This window comes from Amblyraja radiata, chromosome 12 (genome assembly GCF_010909765.2).
Source record: "Amblyraja radiata isolate CabotCenter1 chromosome 12, sAmbRad1.1.pri, whole genome shotgun sequence".
In the NCBI taxonomy this organism is placed as follows: Eukaryota; Metazoa; Chordata; class Chondrichthyes; order Rajiformes; family Rajidae; genus Amblyraja; species Amblyraja radiata.
The window spans coordinates 10,020,300-10,037,865 of NC_045967.1; the positions used below are offsets into that span (position 1 = coordinate 10,020,300).

The following is a 17,566-nucleotide window of genomic DNA, read 5'->3' on the forward strand; positions in this document are numbered from 1 at the left end:
CTGTGTTTGGCCATATCCCCCTCAACCCTTCCTTTTCACATATCTCTCCAAATGGCTTTTGGATGTTGTTATCGTTATTATCTGCCAACTATCTGCCAAAAAGTTGCCCCTCGGGTTCCTATCTATCCCCTCACCATAAACCTATGCCCTATAGATCTTGATTCCCCTTGCCTAGGAAAAATACTACATACATCCCTCAGCTTCCTGCACTTAAAAGGAATAAAGTCTAAGCCTGCCCAATGTGTCCTATAACTCAGGCCCTCGAGTCCTGGCAACATCATTGTAAATCTTCTCGGCACCCTTTCCAGCTTAATTGCATCTTTCCGATAGCAGGAACGCGATACTGGAAGTGCAGACTCACCAACATCTTGTACAATAACTTAATGTCCCAACTTCAATATTTAATCCTCTAATTGATGAAGGCCAGAGTGCCAAAAACCTTTTTCACCACCTAATCTACCTGCGACGCCACTTTCAGGTATGCACAGGATCCATGATGACCTAATCTTTGGATACAGAACTGGCTTATGCATAAAAGACAAGGATGGGATGGAACGGTGTTATTCCACGGCCTGTGGTGCTCTGCAATGATCTGTGCTCGGCTTTCCGTTGTTTGTGATATATATAAACGACTTGTATGTAAATGTAGATAGATTTGTTACTAAGTTTGTGGTTGACATGGTGGAGCTGTAGAGCACGAGGAAGGCTGGCCGATAAATGACAGATGGAGTTTAATCTGAGGAAATTGAGGTGGTGCACTTTGGGAGGTCAAATGCAAGAGGAAAGTACACAATTATTGGCAAAACCCTTAACAGCATTTACGTACAGAGAGATCTTAAATCCAAATCCATAGCTCTCTGAAAGTGGCAACACAATTAGTGTAAAATAAGGCATATGGTAAGTTTGCCTTCATCAGTCAAGACTGGGTACAAGTAGGTTATTTGCAGGCAAAGGATGTCCGGAAATGGGCATACTTTCAGAGGTGTGACAGTGATAGCACAAGATATGCATGTCCCTGCATTTTGTGAAGGCAAGGCAGATGGAACTTTGGATGATGAGATAGAATTGAGCCTCTGCTCAGGAAAAAAAGGAAGCCTGGGTCAGATTTTGGCAGCTAAAATCAAAAGTATCCCTCGAGTATAGGGGCTTGAAGGGTATATTTAAGGAGGAAATCAGGACAAAAAAGGGGCTCAATGTGGTTCTGGCAGATGATCAAGAAGAATCCAAAGAGATTTCATTTATATTAAAGGAGAGCATCGGGCACCTCAGAAACTAACTTGATCATCTACGTGTGGAGCCGTAGAAGGACAAGGTCCTCAGAGAATATTTGTCCTGTTTTTGCCACAGAGTATGCCATAAAGGTTAATGAACTTGAGAAAGTTAATGATGATGTCTTGAGGACAGTCCATATTGTATACGAGGAGTTACTAGGTGTCCTAAAATGTATGATGGTAGATAAATTTCCTGGGCCTAGTTAAATACATCCAAGGACACTGTATGAAACTGGAGAAGAAATTGCAAGAGTCCTAGTTGAGAGATTTGAATCATCGTTAGGCAAAGGCGAAGTGGAAGACTGCAAGGTGGTAATATTATGTCTCTATTTAACGGCTGCAAAGAAAAACCCGGGAATTACAGATCAGAATGCAGAACATCTACGGTTGGAGTTACTCGAGAGGATTCAAAGGGATAAGATATACATGCATTGGGAAACTCACTGGCCAATTAAGGCTCGTCAGCATGATTTTAGGCACTGAATCAGTGAGGGAAGCTGAATACAGAGGTGTAGTCAACAACTTTGTTGAGTGTGGGCTGAATCACGTGCAGCTCAACCCCGACAAGACTAAAGAGCTAGTGGTGTACTTCAGGAGAGGAATACCCCTGTCCCCAGTCTCCATCAATGTGTGGATATGCAGTTGACCAAGAAGTGCAAGTACCTTGGAGTTTACCTGGACAGTAAACTTGACTGGTCCAGGAACGCTGAGGCCCTGTACAATATGGGACAGAGCCGGCTGTACTTTCTGAGAAGACTCTGCTCTTTCAACGTCTCCAGTGAGATGCTGCAAATGTTCTACCAATCGTTGGTAGCCAGTGCCATCTTCTTCGCTGCCATGTGCCGGGGCAGCAGGGGCGAAGTCCGCGGACGCCAATAGAATTAACAAACAAACGGAAAACTGGATCCGTCCTGGGGGCGGAGTTGGATTCATGGGAGGAGGTCTTGGCAGGGAGGATGCTTCTCAAACTGTGAAGCATCCTGGACAATACAGCTTACCCCCTCCATGACACACTGGTCAACCTGAGGAGTACCTTCAGCAACAGATTGGTTCCACCAAGATGCAGGACAGAATGCCACAGGAGATACTTCTTCCCTGTGGCTATCAAACTGTACAACTCCTCCCCTTCTGTCGTGGTAGTCTGAGACCGAGTCCCCATCCCAATCTTTGCATATGCCCAATCCTTTCCACTCGTCACTTTAATTTTATGTTTTTTTGTGTTTTTATGACTGTAGGCAGATCAATTTTCCTCTGGGGATAAATAAAGTCCTATACTATCGCAAATTCCCTCCACCATCTGGCCCCCCCATATCTCACTGACCTCCTCTCCACCTACCAATCCTCACAGTCCCTCAGATCCACATCAGCCGGTCTCCTCTCCATCCACAAGTCCAACCTCCGCAGTTTTGGGGACAGAGCCTTCTCCAGGGCAGCTCCCAGGCTCTGGAACTCCCTCCCCCAACTGATCCGCAATTCTGTGTCCCTCACCATCTTCCAGTCCCGCCTCAAGACCCATCTCTTCACCTCTGCCTATCCTTAGCCCCACACCCCCCTCCCTTTTCATCTGTGCATTAATTGCCTCATATTGTGTTTTGTATTGAATTCTGTCTTTACTTTGTGTACTAGTCATGTCTCTATTTATTTCATTCCCCTTACATGTTTTTCCTCTACCTGCTAAATTTTTGTAAGGTGTCCTTGAGACTCTTGAAAGGCGCCCATAAATAAAATTTATTGTTATTATTAAATACTAGAATTTCTCCTTCCCCTTCACTGGATCGCCCAACTACCAGGTCCATTCCCTTTATTCCCTGTTTGTATAAACTGTGTTGGCTGTGTGTCTTGGTTCTTTTTTAGTTGTATGACTGCAGAAACCAAATTTCGTTTGAACTTCTTTTGAGGTTCAAATGACAATAAATTGTATTGTTTTGTATTGTATAAATACCACGGAAAATGGATAGGCCTTAACTTCTGTGTGGCACCATGTCTATATTTAGTAACGCATTTGACAAAATATTTACTGGTCTGTCTTGGATAATCTCTGGAACTCTCTGCCACAGAGGGTAGTCGAGGCCAGTTCATTGGCTATATTTAAGAGGGAGTTAGATGTGGCCCTTGTGGCTAAGGGGATCAGAGGGTATGGAGAGAAGGCAGGTACGGGATATTGAGTTGGATGATCAGCCATGATCATATTGAATGGCGGTGCAGGCTTGAAGGGCCGAATGGCCTACTCCTGCACCTAATTTCTATGTTTCTAATCCTAGTTCCCTCAAAAAAACACATTTGTGAGATACGATTTCCCTCACACACCTTTCAGATGATCCCTGAACATGTTTCTTCAAAAGTACCTTAATCCCATAGAATTGTCTGCATTAATTTCCCTACCACCTCTGAAGGGTCTCAACCCGAAACATCACCCATTCCTTCTCTCCAGAGAAGCTGCCTGTCCTGCTGAGTTACTCCAGCATTTTGTGTCTATCTTTAATTCCCCTACCACCAGCCTGTTGCTACCTGCTGCCTTTCTCAAATCAAGGAACAACATTAGCTATCCTCCAGACTTCCGGTACCTCACCTGTTGCTATAGAAGATGCAAAAGTCTGTCAGGGACCCAGCTATCTTGTCCCTTGCTTCTATTATCACCCTGAGATAGGTCTCATCCAACCCTTGGGGATTTATCAACCAATACTAGAAAATGGTCAGTTAAATCCTAATGATCGTTATCAGTGGCCCATAATGGAATTATTTCATTAAACGGAATTAAGTTTGATTATGATGAAGCCTTTCAATAAATCACTTCTATTCAGACTAGTTTAGTTTTGTTTAATTATTATCACGTGTACAGTGAAAAGCTTTTTGTTGTGTGCTATCCAGTCCATTAAGCCGTGCACAGTGTACAGGTAAAGGATAAAGGTACAAGATTTAGTGCAAGAAAAATTCTGGAAAAAGATAGTTCATAGGTCTCTAATAAGGTAGATGGGAGGCCAGGCCCCCACTCTGGTTGGGGGTGGCGGTGGGGAGCCGGGGAGGAATGGCTCCAGCGCGGGCGGGCGGCCGGGTCACGGAGGCGGCTGCAAACAAGGGCAATGAGGAAGACGCGCGGGACCGGGCCTGGCCGGGCAGCTCTGGCTGAGCTTGGCCCGGCTCCAGACTGCAGGGGTCGAACTACAGGCTTCACCCACTCGGGATCCCAAAGCACAGTCTCGATGGCCCGAACGGCCTCCTGTTACTGAAAGGAAACGAAACAAAACAGCGCGGAGCAAACGACGGCTGTGGAGGCGGGAGCGGTGCAGTGGCCCCGGGACGCGGGGTAACATCCGCCCGGTGGCGGGAGGCCTGGCGATGTCTGTGGCCCGGTGGAGGGAGGGAAGGAGGCCTGGCGATGTCTCAGGGCAGCGAGGGAGGGAGGGAGGAGGCCGAGCCACGGACACGGAGCTGCCGCCGCGCCAACACTTACCGCTCACGCTCAACTCGCACCTCAGGCCCAGCTGCGCGCGCAGTCACCGCTCAATCCGCGTGCGCCACGCCGACTGACGTCACGGCGTTCTGCACGCAATGCCCGGGTGACGTCACGGCGCGCTGGGCAGGTGCAAAGATACCAAAGATCCTATAGCGGAGCACGATACCCCACTCCTGCTAAATGCAATGGGCTGACGTGTAGTACGCAACGTGGGCCTTTTTTTCATCCATTTCCGTAACCGGACCCGACCCGACTCGCAGTGTAATCAACGTTGCGGGGGGAACAGTTTGTGTTAATAAATTAATATTCTGAAAATGAGGAGAAGATTTTTACCAAATAACTTTTATTTTTACGAGGATGTTTCCGTAACCGGCTTCCGTCTCCGCACTATTATCCTATGGGATCTTTGGTGCGGAGACGGAAGCCGGTTATGGAAATGGGGCCTTAAATTACCCATGACCGTACTACGTCTTTTTCGTCGAGTGGACTACCTTGCTCGCTATAGGATCTTTGAAAGATACTACGATCTTCGGGCAGGAGTGCACGGTTGTCATCAGCAACTTCAGGTTGTGCCCTCATGTCTGCCCCTTTTCCATGGCTGTAGTACCGAGCAACAGCAGGCACTGCAAGAAGCACCACCAGTCGCGGCCCCGCCACACATCTCCTGCAAGCATTGCCCCTCTGCCTTGAAGCTATGCCCTTAGTTGAGGCACAGCTCTACCCCAGACTGCACAAAATTGCAGTTGGATGTAGCCCAATCTCCCTACTATTGATTACACCTACACTTTACGCAAAATTGTCATGTCTCAGTGTAGACGTACCTCTATGAATATTTCTCCGATTTTTACTCGGGTATGATGATACGAAGACGAATACATTTGGGAAAGTATGACTGGGCTGCCAACATTGGGTGAGAGTTTTTGAGTGAGAAATTGCAAGGGAGCGTAGTGTCTGAGGGGCGGAGGTGTGGGAGGGGGTGTCCCCCCTCCTACAGTATGGAGCTTTTGCATTTTTCAGCTTGAAATTGTGCAATCTGGTGCATACTGCAGCGAGTCTTTTAACCTACACTTGAATGCAACATTTATGCTTTAAAATGGATTAGGTATGAATAAGGTTAGGCTAATTTACATTCCTAATTACATTCCACAGTAGAGCCAGGCTCTGATCAACAGGTGCAGCACACAAATGACCTTAGTATATTCTTGTATGGAAATCAGATTATAATTCATGCTGTTATGCATATGTATAGAAAACCCCCCCCCATAAAAACAAGGCAAGAGGAGTCAGACTCCCATCACTGTTCTGCACAAATAAATTAATCAACCTAACCCCTTGACTGTTGAAACAAGATGAATATAATGCCACATATTCAACCAAGTATATGGTTCAATGAAATTAAGAAATACTAGACCAAGTGGGAGCCGTTGGATCCCGTCCCCTCAATGCGTGGTTGCGGGGGGGGGGGGCGTCCTGTGGCGTCACACACACTAACCACCACCCCCCCCACACACACTAACTACCCCACACACAGTAACCACCCCCCTTGATATTGTATTAATGTTATTCATTGGCTCCTTTGACCCCCATCCCCGCCCCATCCACATAGCCCCCAACTCACAGACGCGTCTAAAGACGGAGGGGGGGAGGGTAAAGTGAGAGGGGCAGAGGCAGAGAGAGAGGGGCAGAGACAGAGAGAGAGGGGCAGAGAGAGAGAGGGGCAGAGACAGAGAGAGGGAGGGGGGTGGAGAGGGGGGGAGAGAGGGGTGGTAGGGGGAGGACGTAGAGGAGGGGAGGAGGAGGGGGGAGAGGGGAGTAGGAGAGGGGGCAGAGGGGGGAGAGAGAGGGGGGGAGAGGGGGGAAGAGGGGCATGGGAGAGGAGGAGGGGGTGAGGCGATGGGGGGAGAGGAGAGGGAGAGGAGGAGGAGGGGAGAGGAGGGGGAAGTGATGAGAGGGGGAAGGGGAGAGGGGGGTAAAGGGGGGAGGGGATGGGGGAGAGGGAGAGTAGGGGGGAGATGAGGGGCTTTGGAGAGGAGGGGGGAGAGGGGATGGGGGAGAGGAGGAGGGGAAGAGGGGGGGAGGGGGAGAGAGGGGGGAGTGAGTGGTAGGAGTAGAGGGGTGGGTAGAGAGGGGGGAAGAGGGGGGGGTGGAGGGGAGAGAGAGGAGAGAGGGGCGGGAGAGAGAGGAGGGGGGAGGGAGGGTGGGCAGAGAGAGGGGGAGAGAGAGGAGGGCGAAGAGAGAGGAGGGGGGAGGGAGGATGGGGGAGAAAGAGGGGGAGCGAGGGGGAGAGGATGGGGGAGAGGTGGGAGGGGGGTGACCGGCGGCGTCACACACACACTAACCACCCCCACACACACGAACCACTACACTAACCACACCTCCCTTGATTTTGGAGAGGCGGGGAGAGAGGGGTGTGTGGGAGGGGAGAGGGAGGGGGGGAGGGAGGGGTGAGGAGAGGGGGGAGCGGGGGGGGGGGGGGAGAAGCGGGTAGCAGCGGAGGGGAGCGGACGTCAACCAAAGGACTGCGAGTTTGGCGGAGGGGAGTGACATCACTCGCAGCGCGTGGAACATCACAGGCCGCTCGCAGCAGACCCATTGTGACGTCATCAGCGAGACCATCTTGTTTATTTTCAAAGTTTTATCAAATTTGTGAACTTCTTCATAAATAACTTGAGAAATAAAGCACAAATTTTTCAGATAAGCCGATTTTGGACTCCAGGGGGTAAATCTCTACCGGAATATGTAAAGATTTTACCGTTATCCCGTCGTTTTTTCAAGAAGATGTGACAACACACAAACAAATAATTACACACACACACACATCCAAGATCAGAGTTTCATAGTTATAAGGATATGGAGAACATATATATGGAAGTCCACACTGACCAACAATCTACCATACACCAGGGACAATTTACAGAAGCCAATTAACCTGCATTTCTTTCGCATGTGGGAGAAACCTGAATATCCGGAGAAAACCCTTGTGGTCATAGGGAGAACGTACAAATTCTGTATCAAATCTGGGTCTGTGGTGCTGTAAGGCAGCAACTCTACCGCTGCGCCACCGTGCCACCCCATTAAATTCTTTTTTCTGCAATATATTTATTATGGTGTCATGTCAATAAAGATTGGAGCTCCGCCCAGTTCGGCCTGTGGACTTCGGAAGCCGCGGTAAGAAGAGGCCGATTCGGAAACTCCAAGCCGCTGATAATGTTCTTCCATTTCGACGCCAGTGCTTCGATCATCCCGGCGAGAGGGCCTGAATATCGGGCTGCCCGTAGCAGCAATTGCGGAGGGCTCAATAGGCTCCGACTATGGGTGAACAAGAGGAAGATGATTGAATTTTATTGCCTTCCCTCACAGTGGGAAACGTTGATTCCGCTGTGGGGGATGTTCATGTTAAATTCTATAGTGTTGTGTTCATTTTATTTTATTTGTGTGGCTGCATGGTAACTTAAATTTCACTGCACCAATTGGTGTATGTGACAATAAATGTAACTTGAACTTGAACACATGATTCTGATTTCTGCCCTTAGTTGGATAACGCACATCTCCAGTCATTGTGTTTTACATCTATTTGGCTGGTTTTCAACCTCTTCAGTCTGAAGGTCTCGACCCGAAACATCACCCATTCTTTCTCTCCAGAGATGCTGCCTGTCCCGCTGAGTTATTCCAGCTTTTTGTGTCTATCTTCAGTTTAAACCAGCATCTGTAGTTCCTTCCTACACTCTTTGTTAAGCGAGACAGGTCCTATTCTCATAATATTATTAATAATAATAATAATAAATTTTATTTAATGGGCGCCTTTCAGACATCTCAAGGACACCTTACATAGTAATCGGAATAACATATAATTGGAATATAACAAGTAATAAAGACATCACAGAGACACAAATTAAAAACAGAATTCAATCCAAAAACAGAAAATCAAAAACACAGTGTGAAGAGAGAGCAGCGGCAGCCAAAGCGCGCCAGCGTTCACTCTCTCTTCACGGCAGCCATCTTGGACACAGACCTACAGGACTACAAATTAGACAAAAAAAAAATCATCCCCCCACAATGGATAGCACTGTGGAGGAAGGCACAATGTCCAGTCCCCACCCCATGTTCACCCCAAAGTCAGGCCTATTGAGGCCACCGCAATTGCCTCTACGGAGGCCCGATGTCCCTGGCCGTTCTCACCGGGTGGTCTTGCCCCGGCGTCGGGAGAGTCCTTTCGGCGGCTGGGCCACCTGGAACGGCCGCTTCCTGGTTGGAGCCCGCGGCTGCCGAAGCCGACAAGGCCGCGCCGGTTTGGAGCTACCAGGCTCCCGATGAAAAAGTCGGCGCCGCCTCTCCGCACTGCCGCCTCTCCGCTCCGCAGACCCGCAGCCCGGGGATGTTGCTCTCGGCGGTCCAGCGCGTCGCTCCAGCGCGGCGACCCAGGCAAGGCTTCGCCCGCTCCACTCCGCTCCGCTCCAGCGCTTCAACGCTGTGCCGCCGCCGAGGCCGAGGTGCTGGGCGGTCCCCGCCAGGAAACGGCGCTCCAAGCCCGCTGGTAGGCCACGAGGACGGGTCGACGGGCAGCCCGGAGAAAAGGCTGCCACACCGACCAGGTAGGGACCTAGAAATAAAGTTAACACCTACCCCCCACATTAAAAAGACCATATCCCCTACAAACAAAAAACAGGACTCACTAAAAACTATAAAAAAAACGAATTTAAAACGGACGGCTGCTGGCTAGCAGCCGTTCACCAAGATGGCTCCTCCTCCTCGTCCACATTATTCACCTCACCTAAGTCTTTTCTTCACCTCCGTTGCTGCAGAGAATACAATCCCAGTTATCAAATCTTTCTTCAAAGTGAAAAAAAAATTCCAGCCCTGCCAACATCTTCACAAATTGGCCCTGGATCCTCTCCAGAGCAATTGCACCCTTTCTACAATGTGTCATAGTCTTACAGCATGGAAACAGGCCCTTGATCCCAACTTGTTCATACAGATCACGATACCCCATCTCAACTAGTCCCATTTATCCGCATTTGGCCAATATCCCTTTAAACCTTTCCTATCCACGTATCTGTCCAAATGTATTTTAAATGCTGTCATTTTACCTGAATCGTTCCTTTCTCACTTTAGACCAAGGGTATCAAACTCATTTTAGGTCACGGGCCAGATTACATAGAAACATAGAAAATAGGTGCAGGAGGAGGTCATTCGGCCCTTCGAGCCAGCACCGCCATTCGTTGTGATCATGACTGATCGTCCCCAATCAATAACCTGTGCCTTCTCCCCATATTCCTTGACTCCACTAGCCCCTAGAGCTCTATCTAACTCTCTCTTAAATCCATCCAGTGATTTAGCCTCCACTGCCCTTTGTGGCAGGGAATTCCACAAATTCACAACTCTAGGTGAAAAACTTTTTTCTCACATCAGTCTTAAATGGCCTCCCCTTTATTCTAAGAATGTGGCCCGTGATTCTGGACTAGCCCAACATTGGGAACATTTTTCCTGCATCTAGCTTGTCCAGTCCTTTTATAATTTTATATGTTTCTATAAATTCCCCCTCATCCTTCTAAACTCCAGTGAATACAAGCCTAGTCTTTTCAATCTTTCCTTATATGACAGTCCCGCCATCTCAGGGATCAAGCTCGTGAACCTACACTGCACTGCCTCAATCACAAGGATGTCCTTCCTCAAATTAGGAGACCAATACTGTACGCAATACTCCAGATGTGGTCTTACCAGAGCCCTATACAACTGCAGAAGAACCTCACTACTCCTATACTGAAATACTCTTGTTATGAAGGCCAACATTCCATTAACTTTCTTCACTGCCTGCTGTACCTGCACGCCAACTTTCAGTGACCAGTGTACAAGGACACCCAGGTCTCGCTGTACCTCCCCCTTACCTAACCCAACCCCATTGAGATAATAATCTGCCCCTTTGTTTTTGACACCAAAGTGGATAACCTCACATTTATCTATATTATACTGCATCTGCCACGCATCTGCCCACTCACACAACCTGTCTAGGTCACCCTGCAACCTCCTAACATCCTCTTCACAGTTCACACTGCCACCCAGCTTTGTGTCATCCGCAAACTTGCTAGTGTTGCTCCTAATTCCCACTTCCAAATCATTAATATATATGGTAAACAGTTGCGGCCCCAACACCGAGCCTTGCGGCACTCCACTCGCCACTGCCAACCATTCTGAAAAGGACCCGTTCACTACTACTCTTTGCTTCCTGTCTGCCAACCAATTTTATATCAACGTCAACACCCCAATACCATGTGCTCTAATTTTAGTCACCAGTCTCCCGTGCGGGACCTTATGAAAGGCTTTCTGAAAGTCTAGATACACTAAATCTACTAGCTCCCCTTCATCCATTTTACTTGTCACATCCTCAAAAAATTCCAGAAGATTGGGCAAAATGCGACTTCATGCGGGCTGGATCAGTTGTACATGCTCGAACGCACCTTTTCCATTAATAAACCATTTGAAATCGACATTAGTAAACACAAATGTAGACCTAACAAAACAAATTGTAAATGTAGGCTACACAACTGCACCTACTTTACCTGCTTCAAGCAATCAAACTCAGACAATGAACTCTTAGCCTCTAATTTTTATTGAAGTGAGGGTGTGTGTGAAGGCGTGTGAGGGTGTGTGAGAGTGTGTATGAGGGTGTGTATGAGGGTGTGTGTCAGTGTGTGTAAGACACACTCTCAGAGAGTGTGTGAGGGTGTGTGAGAGGTGTGAGAGTGTGTATGTGAGTGTGTTTGAAGGTGTGTGTCAGTGTGTGTGAGGGTGTGTGTGAGGGTGTGTGAGAGTGTGTATGAGGGTGTGTGTAAGACACACTCTCAGAGAGTGTGTGAGGGTGTGTGAGAGGGTATGTGTGAGGGTGTATCAATGTGTGTGAGAGTGTGTGTGTCAGTGTGTTAGAGAGTGTGTGTGTGTCAGTATTTGTGAGAATGTATGTGTGAGGGTGTGTCAGTGTGTGTGTCAGTGAAGCGGCGACCACCTCCGCGGAGTGAGCGGAAATTCGGAGACTTGGCGACGTCTGGGGAGCATTTCCCTCTTCCCCCCACCCCCTCCACCCAGGTGCTCTGTGTCCCGCTGGGGTCAGGGGGAGGGTCAGTGACCCGGGGGTCGGAGCGGGGATGTAGCCCAAGATTCATCCCCGCAGCTCCGGAGGCGGCGCCTCCGGGCCAGGGTTAACACTCCATGGGATGTGGACAGAGTGGCCGACGGAGGTGAAGGTGGGAGGTGTGAGTGGTGCCTCAGGGATCGGTGCTGGGCCCACCGCCGTGTCTCACCTATCACACCATCTGCATGGGAATGTGCAGTTTAGTTTACACTCTAAACTAAACTGCTATTTTCCTCCCAAATCATCTGGCTGGATTGGACCCCTTCACGTGCTGAACTATTCTCATTGGTGAGTGTGGAAGAGATCTGGTAGCATTGGGCGACTTGAATTGTTCTTGACTTTATTTATGCATCTATTTATTTATTTATTTATTTATTTTTGAGTGGGAGACATTCTGTGATCAGCGTGAGAATTGCGTGAAATGCGTGAGTCTCACACTCAATGCGTGAGAGTTGGCAACCCTGATAGTATGATGGCTGTCTTGAGATAGTCCATATTACAATCTGGGACTGGACGTTCTAAGGCCAACGAGTGCAGATTTACCTCGTTTAACAAGGACTGCAAAGAAAAAATTGGAAACTACACCACTTAGCCCCTCATCTATAGGAATAATGTTACTGGAGAGTACACTGAGGGATAAGATATATATGTATTTGGAAAGATAAATATTGATTAAGTATAGTCAACATGGATTTGGGCATAGGTAGATTGTGTCGCATGAATCTGAGTTATTTGAAGACATAACCAAGAAAGTTGACAAGGGCAGGATACAGACGTTGTCTATAGGGCGATTGCACAGTAGGTCAAAAGGTCAAAGTGCGTGACGCGCGTAGTCGGACAAGCAAGCCTCCGGCATACACTCGTCACACACGCAACACGTACTACCACCTGGAAAATACTGTAAAAATGGTCAGTTTTTGTGCTGTAAAAAATTGTGGGATTAGGGCTAACCGTGAGAGCCATTTATCGAATGCTGAGCATTCTTTTTAATTTTCCAGGCTACCTAACAACAAAGTGAATTTTGAATTTTGAAAACAACTTCTCAATTTGCCTTGGCATCAACATGCTTACTTGAAATAAAGCATTTTTTCTCCCATTTTTCTTACAAAGCACAGTTATTTTTATATCAATTGACAACTATATCCAAAGAAAGTAGTTTACCTCAACGGCACACACTTGATGTACCATTGGCATATAGTTTATACTTCAAAAAAAGCACCATTAATCTACCAATTCAATAAAAGCACACATACATGTATAATTTACTTAGGCATACTTCAAAGAGAGCATACTAAAATCAAAGAAAGCATCTTTTTTTAATTAAAGAGAGCACACTCAAATTACTTTGGTATCTCTTTTTTTAATACCATTGATAGCAATGTTACAAAACTTTGAGATTTTAAAAATCAAGTCTGATTATTTATCCCACCAGACAAAGCATAAAAAGAAGTTTAATTTGACACCTAATTCACTTTCATATCTTCAGTAATAAAAAAGTTATGGCCATTTTCATACTCTGAAATTAGCATCTTGGTCCCTATTGCTTTTCCATTGACTTAACTCAAAAGCTGTGATCGAGGACAGTCAAAAGCCCATAACTTTCTTAAAAAAATTAAGAGAACTGAATGAAATTTTCAGTTATTATAGATTGTAGCATTCTGAAACAAATATGAAACAATCTTACTTGGATGACCTGAAATTAAAGCATATAATTAGTTAGTTACCTAATTGTAGCTAATGACAAAATGCAATGACTAGATCTAAACATCTATCCATTTCTTAAGAAAAGGTTAACATTTTTAAATAGCCTAAGTGTCCAAATAACATTCACACAAGAATTCACAATATAACATGATTTTAAAATCTCATTGTCAGGCCAAATTTATAGGCCAAATGGAAGGAATTTAGTGTTTAGTTCCCGTAAATTAATGGCCATTTAAATCACCTTGCGAGTGGGATTTTGTGGAACGCGATCGTTTGGAACGTTGCGGTTTGCGGTGAATTTAAACCCCATATCGGCAGGAAAAACACTGCCGGTTCGTATGGGGCCTAAATCACCTTTTCGCAACATAACATTTGGATTAAAGTAATCCTAAGAAGAAAGTTTATAGGTAAAATACACGGCTTACCTTTATTTGTCCCGTACGGGCGATCCGTCCCGTTGTTGGCGTTGACGGCGTTAAAAGTCGATTTTTATTTTACTCCTGCGATTAAATTACCCAGCGATGTTTTTTAAAAACTTGATACAACAGATGTCGGAGCGATTTCTCTGCAGCAACTGAACAGCCTGAGAAAGGCAAGAGAAAACAGCATTTTAATCCCGCCCCCCCACTCAAAGGCGCCAAAGTCGCGCACATGGCCCGTGGCAGCACTGCAGCGCCGCTGAAGGTAAGTTTTATAACATACCTACCGTTGATACATTTTAAAATTAAAACATAACCTATGCCAAAAGGGAGCATACTCATGCTTAACTCTGCGCAGATAAAAATCTTTAATATTAATATTAGAGTTTGAAAAATAAATTGGTGTGTGAAAATGACCACAAAATGTCCTATTATGTGGTTTTATACAATGCAAGGCTAACTCGGTATACAAATGCTAGATTTGGTATTTATGAGAAACCTGTTCAGCACAACACCTGCAGTTCAGTTCTTTTTAGGAACTTTTCTTTATGATTTTGGGAGGAGCCTACAATCTGGGCAAAACCATGTTTTTGGCATCTCATTATTTTCTGGCAATTTCAGGCATTCAAAATGAAACCACTAAATAGGACATTTTGTGTTTTCACACTTGATCATTTTCCCGCTGTCCCCCTCCTGACAGTAGCACCATTAGTTTTCATTCTGGTCATCGGTCTCCATGACATACTCCGACATATTTTTGGTAGGACTGGTAAAATGCTGCCCAACAAGCTCTGGTAACACATCTGCCTTGAAGAAGTGAGTGGCAGCAGCTACAGTATCTGTCCAAAAAGCATGATTATTCACTATACGCTCTATATGGGGACGGACGTCATCACTGGTCCAAACCACAAAATCGCAAAACGATCTCTCTGAGACAAATATTTGGGCCTGGACCTGGTAGTAGTAAGCTTGCTTATTGGACAGATGAAGCTCACCATTCACATCCTGAAGACAAAACTGTTTGTCCTCTTCCGCCCGCGTCCATCAAAGACATGTTCTTCTTACAGAACAGACATTTAATTTCACAATTACCGAAATGCTCATCTCCGCAACAATGATCAGCACACTGAACCAGTCCATCTGTTGCTGCACTCAAATAAGGGTACTTGGGGCTTGTGATCAATCCTGATCTTTCACTATGAAACCAGTGTTCAGTATGCATATAATCCTCATAACATAAGCTTGTCTTGCTTGCCGTTCATGATCACAGCCCCATCTTGTTGTCTCGGTGCTAAATCTGCACAGATCGGGGTAGCACACCGATTTGATCAGACTAATTGCAGGAGCACCTGCATTTGTCCTGCAAGCACTTTTCAGTTTTGATGCTGTAATGTGGCCTGCCCGATACCGAAACCAAAGATCCTATAGCAGAGCAAGATGGCCTACTCTCACGCAAACGCGTAGTACGGTCATGGGCAGATTCATGGGTGCTTATAGGACCCATTTTAGCAACCAGCCTCCGCCATCTTGTTCCGCCATCTTGCTCCGCCATCTTGTTCCGCCATCTTGCTTCCGGCCAAAGATCGGATCTTCGCTTTGGTCTTTGACTTGGGCGGGGTGAGGGGGGTGCGTGGCCCGGGGCAGCGGGGAGAAGGGGTGCGCGGCCCTGGGGGTGCGCGGCCCGGGGAGAGGGGGTGTGCGGCCCGGGGAGCGGGGATGTGCGGCCCGGGGAGCGGGGGTGTGCGGCCCGGGGCAGAGGGGAGAGGGGGTGTGCGGCCCGGGGAGAGTTGGTGTGCGGCCCGGGGCAGGAGGGAGAAGGAGGTGCGCGGCCCGGGGCAGCGGGGAGAGGGGCATAGGAGGGGGGGAGACATTGTAGTGTGGGGGAAGGCGAGGGAGTGCTGGGGGGGGGGGGGGGGGTTAGTTGAGGGGTGGGATAGGGCCTAGTGTGTGTGAAGTTGCGGGGAGGTTTACAATGTTTATTATTTAATGTCCCTTGTCTAGTCTGAAATAAAGTTCATCATTGGATATAAAAATCAGAAGAAATATAATTGTGTGTGTTATATGATTATATACATCTATATCACATTCATGTATGTGTGTTCTTTCCAGCACAATCTAGTCAGTTGTATGCTCATGGAATAAACCCATCCTTAAGTTATACATCTTTTGTAAATCTTGCTCAAAACAAAGTTAATTTTGTGAAATTCTTCAATTAGATAACCCCACAGGCAGATCTCATTCCACTCTCTGGCTATTGGGAAGACCAGACCCCTTTTTATTTGTGGAGAAACAACTCCATAGAAAATAGAAAATAAGCACAAAAACATTAAGTAACATTCCAGGGCTAGAGCAACTGGAATCTTCATATTGCTATTATTTTCCCAAATACTGCAGATGTGAACAGTGTGATTACATTAATGTGATTAGATGAATGAATTACAGAGTGCAAATGTAATACAAAATCAACTCAAACACAGCATATGAGCCATTTAAAAAGAAATGGTTTTAAAAACATTAAAAAAGAAAATTACCAGAGGCAAAATTTATAAACATTTTATTCTTTAACAAGAATTAACAGAATTATGAATCTAACCCTATATCACACACAAAAGCTGTTCCCCCGCAACGTTGATTACCCTGTCAAATTTTATTCTTGACAGGAATTAACAGAAGTGTGAACTAACAGAATTACACCAAAGGTCCTATAGTCTGCTATAAGATCTTTGGATAACACTGCGAGTCGGGTCGGATAGGTTCCGGTTACTAAAATGGGCGGGGAAAAATGCCCAGGATCCCCTCCGTAGCGTACTACACGTCAGCCCATTGCATTTCGCAGGAGTAGCCCATCTTGCTATAGGATCTTTGACCGAAACCAGATTGTTGGTTTGGCTTGATGACGAGTGTGTGCCTCCACATTCTTTGCCCCCTCCTCTGTAACAAAACAATCAAATATCTTCGCACCTCCTTAGAAGATCAGCATATGTTAAGCTGAATGTATCTTTGTCCTTTAAGTCTGTAAGAATGTGTAGAAATTCTTTAACAGTCTCAGCAGGAACAAATAGTCTTGCATAAGGGTCAACACACTGAGTATGGCCGATTTTGTTGTCATCATGGACAGGCCTAACAAAAGTTCACTCGGTGCTTTGTCCTGCAGCAACTCCAGTGTTGGACATGAAGTGGATGCCACTGTTGGAGCTTCATCTCCGCGTTGTTGCTGGTTCGGCTCCGTCCAATCTATGGCTGCATCAAGACATCTTTTCCTCTGCTGCTGAAGAGGTCAACTTTGCTGACAGGAGCAACTTTAACCTGCTATCTCGTTGGCTCCATCCATGCTTTGACATGGGTGACTTGTTTTCCACAAATCCGTACTCCAGCGTCAATACCAAAGAGAAGCGTTGCTACATGGGTACAAACTTCGGCGAGCCCTGCTTTGCAATCATAGTGGGCACTGTATATCTGGCCATTTGTCCCAATAACCCACGGCATCAATGACTTAGAAGTCACACCTACAGCTTTGCGAGTGCAGAACCTGTAGTATGAGGAAAATTGAAGAAAGAGAAAAAAAGTGTTAAAAAAGTTTCCAATAAGTAAT

General features: G+C 46.5%; 1 protein-coding gene across 5 annotated transcripts in view; it reads right to left on the reverse strand.

Moving 5' to 3' along the window:
- Positions 1-4,812, reverse strand: part of phf6 (PHD finger protein 6) — a 38,676-nt gene extending 33,864 nt beyond the window's left edge. For 4 of the 5 annotated variants that reach the window (XM_033030197.1, XM_033030198.1, XM_033030196.1 and 1 more), the window contains exon 1: positions 4,723-4,812. The gene's annotated coding sequence lies outside the window, so the exon portion shown is untranslated. Of the gene's footprint in view, positions 1-1,934; positions 1,955-4,722 lie in introns of those variants that run through there. The other variant, XM_033030195.1, reaches the window with a different exon arrangement.
- Positions 4,813-17,566: the final 12,754 nt, after the last annotated feature.